This window comes from Pteropus alecto, unplaced genomic scaffold (genome assembly GCF_000325575.1).
Source record: "Pteropus alecto unplaced genomic scaffold, ASM32557v1 scaffold461, whole genome shotgun sequence".
NCBI lineage: Eukaryota > Metazoa > Chordata > Mammalia > Chiroptera > Pteropodidae > Pteropus > Pteropus alecto.
Genome location: NW_006431079.1, coordinates 4,521,533 through 4,532,994, shown reverse-complemented (window position 1 = coordinate 4,532,994; position 11,462 = coordinate 4,521,533). Strand labels below are relative to the sequence as shown.

Genomic DNA, 11,462 nt, shown 5'->3' with positions numbered 1-11,462 from the left:
TTCTTAGATTCCATGACTGAAAAGGAAAAAAAAAACAAGCTTCAACTATCCTTAAAAGGTGAGAATTAATTCCAAAATCTAAACCAAGAGCTGGCAAACGTTTCTGTAAAGGGTCAGGTAATAAACATTTTCAGCTTTGTGGGCCAAATAATCTTATTAGCAACTATGCAATTCTGCCATAAGTAATGGAATGGGCACAGCTGTGTTCCAATAAAAACTATTCACAAGACCAGGAAGACAGTTTGCAGGCCATAATTTGCCAACCCCATTTCTAAATAATAATTCCCAATATTCTACATTCAGAAAATTACTACAAATGAGAAAAGCATTGATGGGAAACCAGTACCATCTAAAAATTCATTGCCCATAATTTCACCACTACTAAAATTACTGTGCATATCACTGTAAAATGAACACTAAATACCTGTCTGATAATAGCTTCAAAAACACACCAACAAATGAATGCCAGGATTCAGAAACATAGATACGCCACAGACTGCATGCAAAATGAAGACACGACCTATAGTCTTTTTCAAGGCGTGTAAAAAAAAAAAAATCTCTGTTTTCAAAGGAAAGCCCCTTGGGATGTTTAGGGGGTAAGGCTTGGACAATATTTTTTGGAGAAAAGGCTACAAATGAATAAAAGCACAGAATGTAATCCTGTCACAGACTCAGAAACCCTAAACCACTATTCTGTTCAAAAAAATCTTGATAAAAAATCTTGAAAAATAACAGAATTTAAAGAGGTCAAGAGCTAACCCAATACTGTGGCAAGATATAAACGTCTGTTTATACACTGTGTACAGGTCTAAAAGAACTCGATTATTATTCTCTACATAAAAATGTGTTATTTACAATTGTATAAATTGTAAATTTATATTTATAAAGGCTATATATGAGGGATGAGGTGGGAATAGAGACTAAGCACATGGTAAATATCACACAAATATGAAAATGCTCTAGGAAGCTGCACTGAGCTACAATGACCAATAAGGGATCCTACATATATACCTCTGCTTCCTCCTTCTTCCCCCCTGACCTTTTGTTTGTTTTTCCACTAAAAGTGAAATGGAGATTAGGTATCTCTAACAAATGGGAATTAATAACTGTAATGCAGAAGTCTATGAACATATCTATTGCTATGCAACAAAATCACTCTAAAACTCAGTGTCTTAAAACAATAATAATCATTATAATCATCATCATCATCATCATTATTTTATTCTCTTTCACAATATTTGTGAGTTAGGAATTTAGAAGAGCTCAACGAAGAAGTTCTAGCCAAACAGCTTCTAGCTCCTGATCTTAAGATTCTTTGGATAGTTCTTCCACATGACGTAGTTTTTAGACTTCTCTGCAGCACGGTAATCTCAGGCTAGACTGCTTACAAAGGTGCTAAAGGCTGCAAGACCAATATCCTAGTGAGCTCAGTAGAAAGAAGCTCTCTCACCTTTTCTGACCCTACTTTGAAAGTCACACAGTATAATTTCTACCACATTCTACTGGTTATAAATAATTCACAAGACTGCCCAAATTCAAGGAGAGGGGACATAAACCCTACCTCCAGATGAGAGAAGAGTCAAGGTTACAGTGAAAGAACCTATGAGATGGGAGATACTATTACAACAATATTTAAAAACACAATCTGGCACAAAGGGCATGGTGAATTAACTGCTTATTACTGCTGAGACTGTCAACCTTTCAGTCCACATTAGACCTACTTCCTGGGGCTAGAGAACAAGAAGTTGTTCCTTACATTTTTAGCCATCCAAAACTCCTTTAAAAAATATAGCCCAATGAGTCTCATACTTGGGTATTTGCCTACCAAATAATGTCACTGAATAAATATTTTCATTTCCCCATGTTCACTTAATCATGAACTTCTAACCGTACGTTATCACTTGGAGTTGACAGACTTCTAGACAAAAGCAAGCCAACTCATTTTAATTAGACTATGAAGAGGCCTCACCTCATAGGTATATACTTTCTTTTACGATTTTTGATAAGACTCCCATCTGGAGACATACTGGAAATCACTGGTCTAGTATCTTTTCTACTATATTTTAATAACTCTGGAATCTTCAGTGTTTTGATTAAAACTCAACATAAAAGAAAACTTCCTCTGAAAGTAAGCTGTAAGGAACAAAGGGGCAAAGTAAAAACTCAAAATGTACAAACTATTTACTGTAGTCAAGCTGATAAGGTTCCTTTTTCAAAAATTAAGGCTTATAACGCATTTTTCCACAAACAAAAGAATAACTGTAGCATCTTGGTTAACATTTTTTTTTTTCAATAAAAGATGCTAGTGTACAACCCTGCTGTAAGCAACCATTGAAGCAGATATAATGGCCACTCTGTTTGCCTACACAGACCCTGATATACCAATATTCAACTCTCCGTATTCTCTTTTCCCCAATGTCTAAGGTACTTCTTGATAGTAAGGAATCTCAACAGGTTCATTAGTCCTTAGGGCACTACACAAGTATTTTGTTCACTGATGTTGCTCTGTAAGCAGGGTACTTTGGCAAGAGTTGAAAATGCCTCTAAGGCCTCATGATTCTGGAAAATATTACACTCTCAGAATTCCTTTGAGTGATATAAAAAATCAAACACAAAGACAACTTAAGAAGTCAAGTTCTAAAGAGAGGAAATGTCAATTCTACAACATTCAAATTATCTGCTGACAAGAAAACAAATTTTTCAGCAATATCCATTTTCCTTTGTTTCTGTTTCTGTCCTTAAGGCCTATACTAGACTAGTGGGGTAACTTCTCTACCTTAAAGGCTACAGAAGAGGAGCCATGCTTTTGATAACACATAGGATGTTAATAAACTATTCCATTGCTTGCAAAAACATGTATTCATTGACATTTTAGAAAAAACAATTTTTAAAAAGTAATTTCCACAAGTCACACGTGACTCTTTTGACAAACTATTACACTATAGTCTCTCCTTACCCTAATAAAAACGTTTCATGCTAAGACCTGAAATTTTTATCCTACAACTTTCAGACTCAGAAAAGTGAAATATAATATTCTGGATTACCTTCTAAGGCAATGATTGTTCAAAAATGGGCCAGACCACCCATGGACTATGAATTATTTAGAAAGCAAGACCTTTCTTTGATGCATAAGGCTACTTAAGGATAAACTATTAAGTCAGTTATTAAGAGTTGCAAAACTTAGTGTGTTATTAGAATGTACCAAAGACTTCGATTTATATACAATTAATAACTCTGGTTGCTGCAACCCACAACACTGCAAAGCTCCTATCACATATGCAGACTCAAAAACTTGAATTCTGTAATTTTCAAGAGGAACACTGTTCTCTTTAGCTGGTCATGGATTTCAATTATCATTATTCTTACTGTTTAATTAAAAATCAAAAACTACATTATTTGAGCATGATTATCATTTTAGTTTTTTAGTTGTCTAATTAAAACTGCAGGATGCATTACAAGTTGCATCACTAGGATTTTGAGGTCTACAGTTTTCTAACTAGTCTAGACTTTAAGTACTATTTTTGTGTGTGTGATTCAATTAGGAACCATTCATATCCCTAACTGCTGAAGAAAATCCCTCTCCCCCCGAAATGCTTGTACTTTGACAATTAGTTATTATTCCACTAGAAAGCAGGAATTATTGAACTAAAGAAATGACCCCTTTAGCTGGGTCATTAAAACAGGATTAAAACAGAGGGTGGCTACGTAGTGTAGTGGTTAGCACGTCTGCTTTACATGAGTTCACACCCCAGGTGGAGCCATGGACCATATTCCAGGTGCGCCAGGCTCCCGCCCCAAACACCACCCCACCACCCCCAAGGATGTCGGGAGTGCCAGGCCCCGGGTGCGCCAGGCCCTGGGTGCGCCAGGCCCTGAGGGACACTCCGAGAGAGCACATGGGAGGAGACGCCCCACCTTCAGAGATCCAATTCTTTAGGGGAAATGGCAACATCCATAGGTCAGGGTGGAAGTCGGGGGGAGGAATTAAAGAGGGGGGAAAAAAATAAAACAGGATTAAAACAGCTTGAGAGTCACTGTTCTAAGGGTCCTTACTATTCTAGTCTCTCTTTTTGGTGGGAAGCTTCCAGGAATGTCTTTAAATGACTAAATTTCATAACAAACTTGTTTCCTGGCTTATCTTTTAAACTTTGTCGGGCTCATAGATACACCTTACAACTAAATATTATCAGGCAGGGATCAAGCCAGAAAGGTACAGAAAACATGGGAAAGTGTTTGATGACTTTGGATTCTTAGTATCTGTTTTTGGCTGTGAAACTGACTTAAGCTCCCCAAGAATACTGTAGCCATGGCTTATTGTGAAGATGGAGTGAAAACGTGTATAGCAAAGCGAAAACATTACAGTACAAAATTCAGGGAATTCTTAGTCAATTTATCAATTGAGAATCAAAGTCACAACACTAAAAACCTTAGCATTAAGTTACTTCCTTTTCTATAAACTGAGATCCGCAAGGAAAAGACAGCCAAAATAAATAACCAAAACAGACTTATAAAAAAAACAAACAGGTAGGGTAATAAATAACTACACTGCTGGGACTTCTACTAACCACCTGACCTTGGGCAAGTCAATTAACTGCTCTGATCATTCATCAAATTCATTGAAGAGGCCAAATCATTGATGATTAAATCTTCTAGTTCTCAGTCTATGTATCTATTACTATGTACTAAAGTAAGCTGTTTCCTAATAGTACATTAGATACACAGAGAATTATTAACTCTAATAGGTCACAAAGGTTATCACTTTAAAGCAATACACCTAATACTCACTAATCTTTAAACAGCCTCTGCACCTCTCTGCAGTCAAATGTCCCATTAGCAGGTAATTCACCTCTTCCCCTCTCCTGAGGATTCTGCGTATGCTAATAATCATTATTTTGATTGTACATTTCAGGTACAATCCACAAGTTTTTAAAAGCACATATTTCTAAGAAACTTCTTTAGGACCATCCCTGAAACTAAATAGAAGATAAACTCATGCTCTCAGGGCTCCAATGAGAACCAATCCTCTGTCAGCCCAATATACGTTTCTAAATCCCTGTATCACACCCAGGAGTTATTTTAACACAAATATAAACCTCAAAATACTTTAACAGACCTTTCCTCCACAGATCTTAACTATGTAAGGTCAAAAAGTTCTTTCTTTACCTCTGAAAAAATGGTATTTAAGCATTTATTCATTCTTACATTATATATTCTACTTCTGGTTAATTTAGGAAAAATAGCGGCCATTGTATAAAGTACCATACACTTATTCCAAATTCTTTGGTAAAATCATTCCTACGTACTTATTAAACTGGATATAGTTGTTTCCCCCCAAGAATCCAATTAAGAATTGGTATTTTTTAATTATGCATTTATATGATAAATTTTATAATTTTATCGCTCAATAAAAAAAGTTTGTAAAAGGTGAGCACTACACACAGAAATAAATGAGTTGAATTTCAGCAGTAAGCTTTCTGCCTATATATTAAAGAGTGGATTATTAAACCAGAATCCATAGGCCCTCAAGGATATTTGAGTAGGTTCTGGAAGTCTTATTAACACCTTGAAATTATATGAAAAACTAAGTGTGTATGTATATTTTTTCTGAGATGATAACAGAAAGCTTTGAGGAGATACTCAAAGAGGTTCATGACCTTTGACTAAGAACCTCTGCATTATGAAATATATTTTAAGGTTTTATTTTCAGTTACTACTTCAAAATATTTAAGACTCTAAAATAATAAGACATAATGGCAAAAGTTCCTTAAATTCAAGGATTTCTCATGTGACTGTCAAGTAACATTTCTGGCAAGAATTCCATAAAAGACAAGAATGATGTAAACCAGATATTTCAAAGTAATTCTAAAATTGTCAAATGGTTAACATTTAAATCAAACACGCGCACACACATGACACCATTTAAAATCTCAAAATGACATACTTGAAAGCTGATGATACGCACACATTCTAGACAAAATGGACCCATTTATATATGTGCTACTAAGACATTTAGAAAGCTTTTAATGGAATGTGTCAAATAATTCACCATGGACAGCAATACATTCACAAAGTAGTGTGTCCTAATTTGTAAGATAGCAATTGGTTTCTTTCAAGTATTAATGTAAGACCTACAGTATGTCAATAACATCTTGCAGAGATCTAAAAGATATAGAAAGATATGGATTTAGATATAAATTTATTCTATTAAGCTAAAGTTAGCCTCACCTCAATGCCTAAATGTTCTTTCTCCTGTCTAAATCCTACTTTCATTCAGAAGTAATGTCATTACCCACTTAGAATCTCTATAACCAATTTCGGCATATCATCTCACTGCATTGTTTTATACACATATATGCAGTCTCCCCAATTACATTATCCCTGTCCTACAGTAGATTACTATATCTAATTTCTCTTGCCCAGCAGAATGTAATCCATAAATCTCAAAAATATATATGAACATATTTCCACTTCACTTAGATTACCAAATCTATTGTTACACTTATCATGCTACATGGTAATGACTGGTAAAAATGTCAGGGATTTGCTTCAGAATAAAAAAGGGGGAAAGTGGGTGGAGGTACAGATGAAACAAACTGACCACAAGCTGATAACTGTTAAAGTTGGTGATGTATATATTATTGTATTTTTATGTAGGCAATTTCCCATAATACAAAGTTAAAAGTTTGCCTCTCCTACTAGAATAGAGAGCTTCTTAAAGCAGGTCCAGTAGTATTCTTCTTGCACATCTGCCCAGCAGAGAGCAGATAAATTTACAAAACACATCTCATTCTTAGGCATAACTACCTTTCAATGAAACTTCAACAGCTTTTTGATGGTTTTCTATTTAAATGATTCTTTTATTAACTCAGATAAAACATATACATATTCATTCATTATTTACTAGGTTCCTACTTTCTGAGATACACTGTGTTGGTAAATGCAGGCTATTGAAAATAATTCATCCTCTTTAATAAATTAAGAATCAGACAGTACCCTCAAAGATCTATGGGAGAAAAAAAGGTCAGGGAGGAGGAAAAGGGAGATGAAGAGAAAGAAAATATAGTAAAAAGCAATAAATACAGTTTCTAAGAAAGGAATCTAAGGCATACACATTTTTTATTAGAAAGAGGGCATACAGTTTGTTCAAGCTAGACAGGTCCAAAAGTTCCCCTCGCCACTCTTTTTTAAAGATGAAACTAAAGCTTAGAGAGGGGAACTGACTTGCCTCAAGTCACACACCAAGTTGCTAGCAAAAACCAAAATTAAAACTCAGATCTGCTGATTCACAGCACAATGTAAATTTCCTACATCAAAATATTTTCTTCTACACTATAATATTCATTAGTAAAGAGAATTGCTTTTATTATTAATATATTCTTGTTCTATATTATACCTTACTAAAAAAGAACATAATAGACTAAGGCTAAGTAAAGGGGGTAGGCTGGGAAGAAAATGCACACAACAAGGACAGTTACACATGAAGACTATATGCATATGCCACACTTCCTCAATTCTGAGACACATTTAACTTGAAGACAGAGTATCCACTTCATAAACATTTAAAATACATATGGCATGATAAAATATATTTTCATTTCAAAAAATACTAAAATTTGAAAACACATGCCTCTAAATATCATATAATACATCCTATAAAACACACAAAAATCACTATCATTTAAGAGTCAGTGCTATAAGGTACGAACACACAGAGCAAGAATCCCATCTTCTAAGAAAACGAATAGTTACTAAATACCAAAGGCTATGTAGCACTTTTTTCAATTGTAGTTAATATAAATAAGACCTTCTTGCCATTTGTCTTATATGCATGTGTTTTGGAGTTTGACAAAGCAAGGTTTAAAACTCAGCTCTGCCACTTAGCTCTCTACCCTTTGGAAAGTTACTCTCTTCTCTGAGCCTCATTCTCTTTATCTGTAAAATGGGATGTTCACCTTAGAGAATTGCCTGAGAATTAAATGTGATAATTTACTTAAGAGAAACGGTACGGTACCTAGATGAAATACTAAGTTTCTTCCTACAATTACCATGAGTCAAATGCAATTAAACTAAAAACCAGAACCTATTCTTTAGGGACTGGAATAATTGCATACTGATCCTAGGGCAAATCCTACAAGTTTGCTTTGGAATAATTATTTGCTAGGAAAAGTTTCCTTTTTTGAAATTTGTCTATTCTTCAAATTGGGAACAGAAAACAATGACAAATTCTAAAGAGTTTCAGTTAGTTATATGTAAATTCAGCACTTTCATACTGTCTTACTAAACTGAGCCTCCAGGCCCATTATAAACCCACTGAAGAAGGGAACTATAGAACATATGAGAAGAGAGAAAAGTATATGGCCAAAAGACACAGTGAAGATGACTCAGTTATATGGGTGGTTTGTGTTCTTGTTAACCTTAAGTTCATTTATTAAACTCTAAGAAAACAATGTTCAGAAGAGCCAAGACCATATCTCCAAGATTCTGGGTGCTTCAGTAGCTAATCCCTCAAATTAAGCACATGTCATCTTTCAACATGTAGATTCAGGATGTTTCCACCAGTTAACAACTCAGTCATTTCCAAGATAGAAATGTGCCTACCGAAGTGGCTCACATGCAGCAGGCACAAAAATAAGACCATCTTTTTTCTCCTACCCTGAACATAGCTCAGTCTAGCCCACCCACAGATTCCCTATTAGCTCATTTCAGTTGATTTTTCCCAACTAATTATAAATAATGCTCATTTTTTAACTTAAAAAAATACAAGCATTTTAAAACTACCGTGATCTTACCAGCCAAAGATTAAAATATTACAAAGGGACATAACAACATCTTTCCTATGAATCTAACCATAACTGTGATGATACCAGCTTTTAAATTTCTATAGAGCACTTGCCACTAACACATGACTAAACTATAAGCCTATATCTTAATATCTTCATTCTGGCTTTCTTGAGACTAAATTCACATTACTTTTTTCCTTACTAAACTCAATGGTTTCTTCTCAATCTTTATTCTTCTGATTCTCTCAGCTATATATTTTGCTGCTGACCACTTTCTCTTTCTTGAGAACTTTTTCTGTCCTAAATGTCCCCAAACAGTATATTCCTCAGTGTCTACAAAAGTCTCTTCAACTAATCTTTTTCTCTTTCTTATCTGACTCTGTTGTTAATCATGACAATCTCAAAAAAAATGGCTCAGGCCTGGCCTTTGGATTTGCTTATCTACTTTGAATCTCTAGCACTTAACAGTGCCTGGCATGAAATGGATGCTTAATTAATGTTTACTGACTGACTTTGCCAATCAGTCCTGACCTGCCACTTTACTAGCTGTGTGACCTTGGTCAAATTAAATATCTCTGAATCTCAGTTCCCTCATCTATAAAATAGGTATAACCAAAGGAAGATGGTGCTTGGAAAGCTCAAAACATTGTCCAGCACAAAGCATCTAATAAATTATACTATAATCAACATAATCTAATACAGGACTCAAAAATGTTTGATTATTACACATGGTTGAACACCAAATCTACCACTCAATAATCCAACTTACTTTCACCATATTCTCTTATCATAACAAAAAATATTTTTGCACTTTCCTTTACTACACGTCTCCAAACCACTATCAACTATTCCAGTTCTTCTCTTAGCCACCATAATCATTATTTATCAACTAAGCTACAATAACAGACTTACCTGACTTCCACACCCTTAAGCCATTATTCAAATCTCAATTCTTCTTTAAAGCCATTTTTAATTTGTCACTCATTATAACCATGTAACCATGTCTTCCAATAACCTACTTCCCAACTCGTAGTTCAAAAATGGCTCAAAACTCACTTCTTCCGGAACCCTTCCCTGATTAACTTCTCACCACTGGGATTACTTCTCTACTCTGAGTCACTTCAGCACTTACATATTGTTATACTTAAGGTAAAATGTGATCAGTGAATAGCTTTACCAAGAAATTACTTCCACAAAATTATTTCTACATCCTAAAGAATGGTCCATTAGCTATTATGCTTTGTTGATCTGGTAATAAGGAAACATCTTATACAATAAATGCCCTCTTTGGTTTCTGCCCTTGACACTATACTACTTTGTCAAGAAGTGCTAAACTCTCTACAATCTTCTGTCCTATCCTCAAGCAAAAATTATACCTCAGTACCAATCACCTCCTCCCATTTAAAACCACTGGAAATTTGGTAGTGGGCCACTTTTTTTCTATTTCCTCTTCTCTGCCCCCAGCCCCGTCTCACATTCCACAAATAAAAATTCCATAAGCTTGAAGCAGAAAGGCAATAGCACACACACCACATCTGTCCTTTCTCTAAATGAAAGGAACTTTTAATCTATTTAGCTATAAAACTCTTCCCAAGGCTGAAAAATTTCCCAGCCAAACATAATAATCAAATTCTACTACATCAAAATACTTGATTCTATAAAATAACAGGACTGTGTTTATATGTTACAACTCTCACTTGTGTTACTGTAAGGGATCTTGCATCATTTTTATGCTATATTACACATGCCCAACAAGATAGTTAAGAAGGTCCTCTGGCAAGGCAGATTTTCTGAAAGTATCTTCTGATGTTGCCTTAAACCAACACGTTCTCTTTTCTTAATATAAAGAATCAAGCACTGCCATCCAATCAAAAGCAAACAATACTTGTGCCATTACTTCTGAGGGGGTGAGCGCGTGTGTTGCTGAGGCAAAACCAATTAGGTGAACTGCCACGGGGGCAGCAGAAGAGGTGGGGAGGGAGGTCGAACACAGTAGTGAGAATGAATAAGTCTGAGTGTTTGGCCCTCGATGAACACTGTGAACCTGGCTGACTCCTGAGATATTCTGCTTTTCTGACCCCGCCCAAACCGACAGTTATTATTGCTTACTTACTCATAAAAGATCCACACCCTTCGCTACCATACATAAATCTCCCTTGTTTGTTCCTTGAATACTTTCTCCTAACTGGCTACCTTATGCCTTCTAGTTAAACAGCCTCCATCCACACCTCACCTAAAACCTCCTCGGTCACCTTCCGGTTTCAGTAGGTGCCTCTAACTCGATCCACGTGTCTCCATATGTCTAGATACCTTAACGTTCAAAATCCAAGCTAGTTCTCCTTTCACGCACAGTTGATTTGCCCCCGCCTTCTATCAATGCCTACTTCCAAGGGGCCAACAACACTCCACAGCTCCGCACCCTCTCCTCGGGCAGCCTTTCCTGAGCATCATCCTCTTCCCATCACTTTCTTCCTCCCACACCCGGAATCGTTCAATCACAGGCCTTCTACTACCATCCTTAGAGCACACGAGCCTGGTACTCCGTTAACTACCCCGCCCCACCATCGCCACCTCTACGCGGCCTCCCCACCCCAGGCGGCGCCCCCAGGCTCTGAGGCTGCAAACCAGGCCCCTCCCTAAGTCCGGGTTTGCGGTCCCCGCACTCTGGAGGGCGGCGGCCCG

The 11,462-nt window shown here is 36.2% G+C and overlaps 1 protein-coding gene across 3 annotated transcripts in view; it reads right to left on the bottom strand.

The window, feature by feature from the left end:
• Window positions 1–11,462, bottom strand: part of FAR1 (fatty acyl-CoA reductase 1) — a 53,675-nt gene that overhangs the window by 41,658 nt on the left and 555 nt on the right. The gene's annotated exons all lie outside the window — the stretch shown is intronic.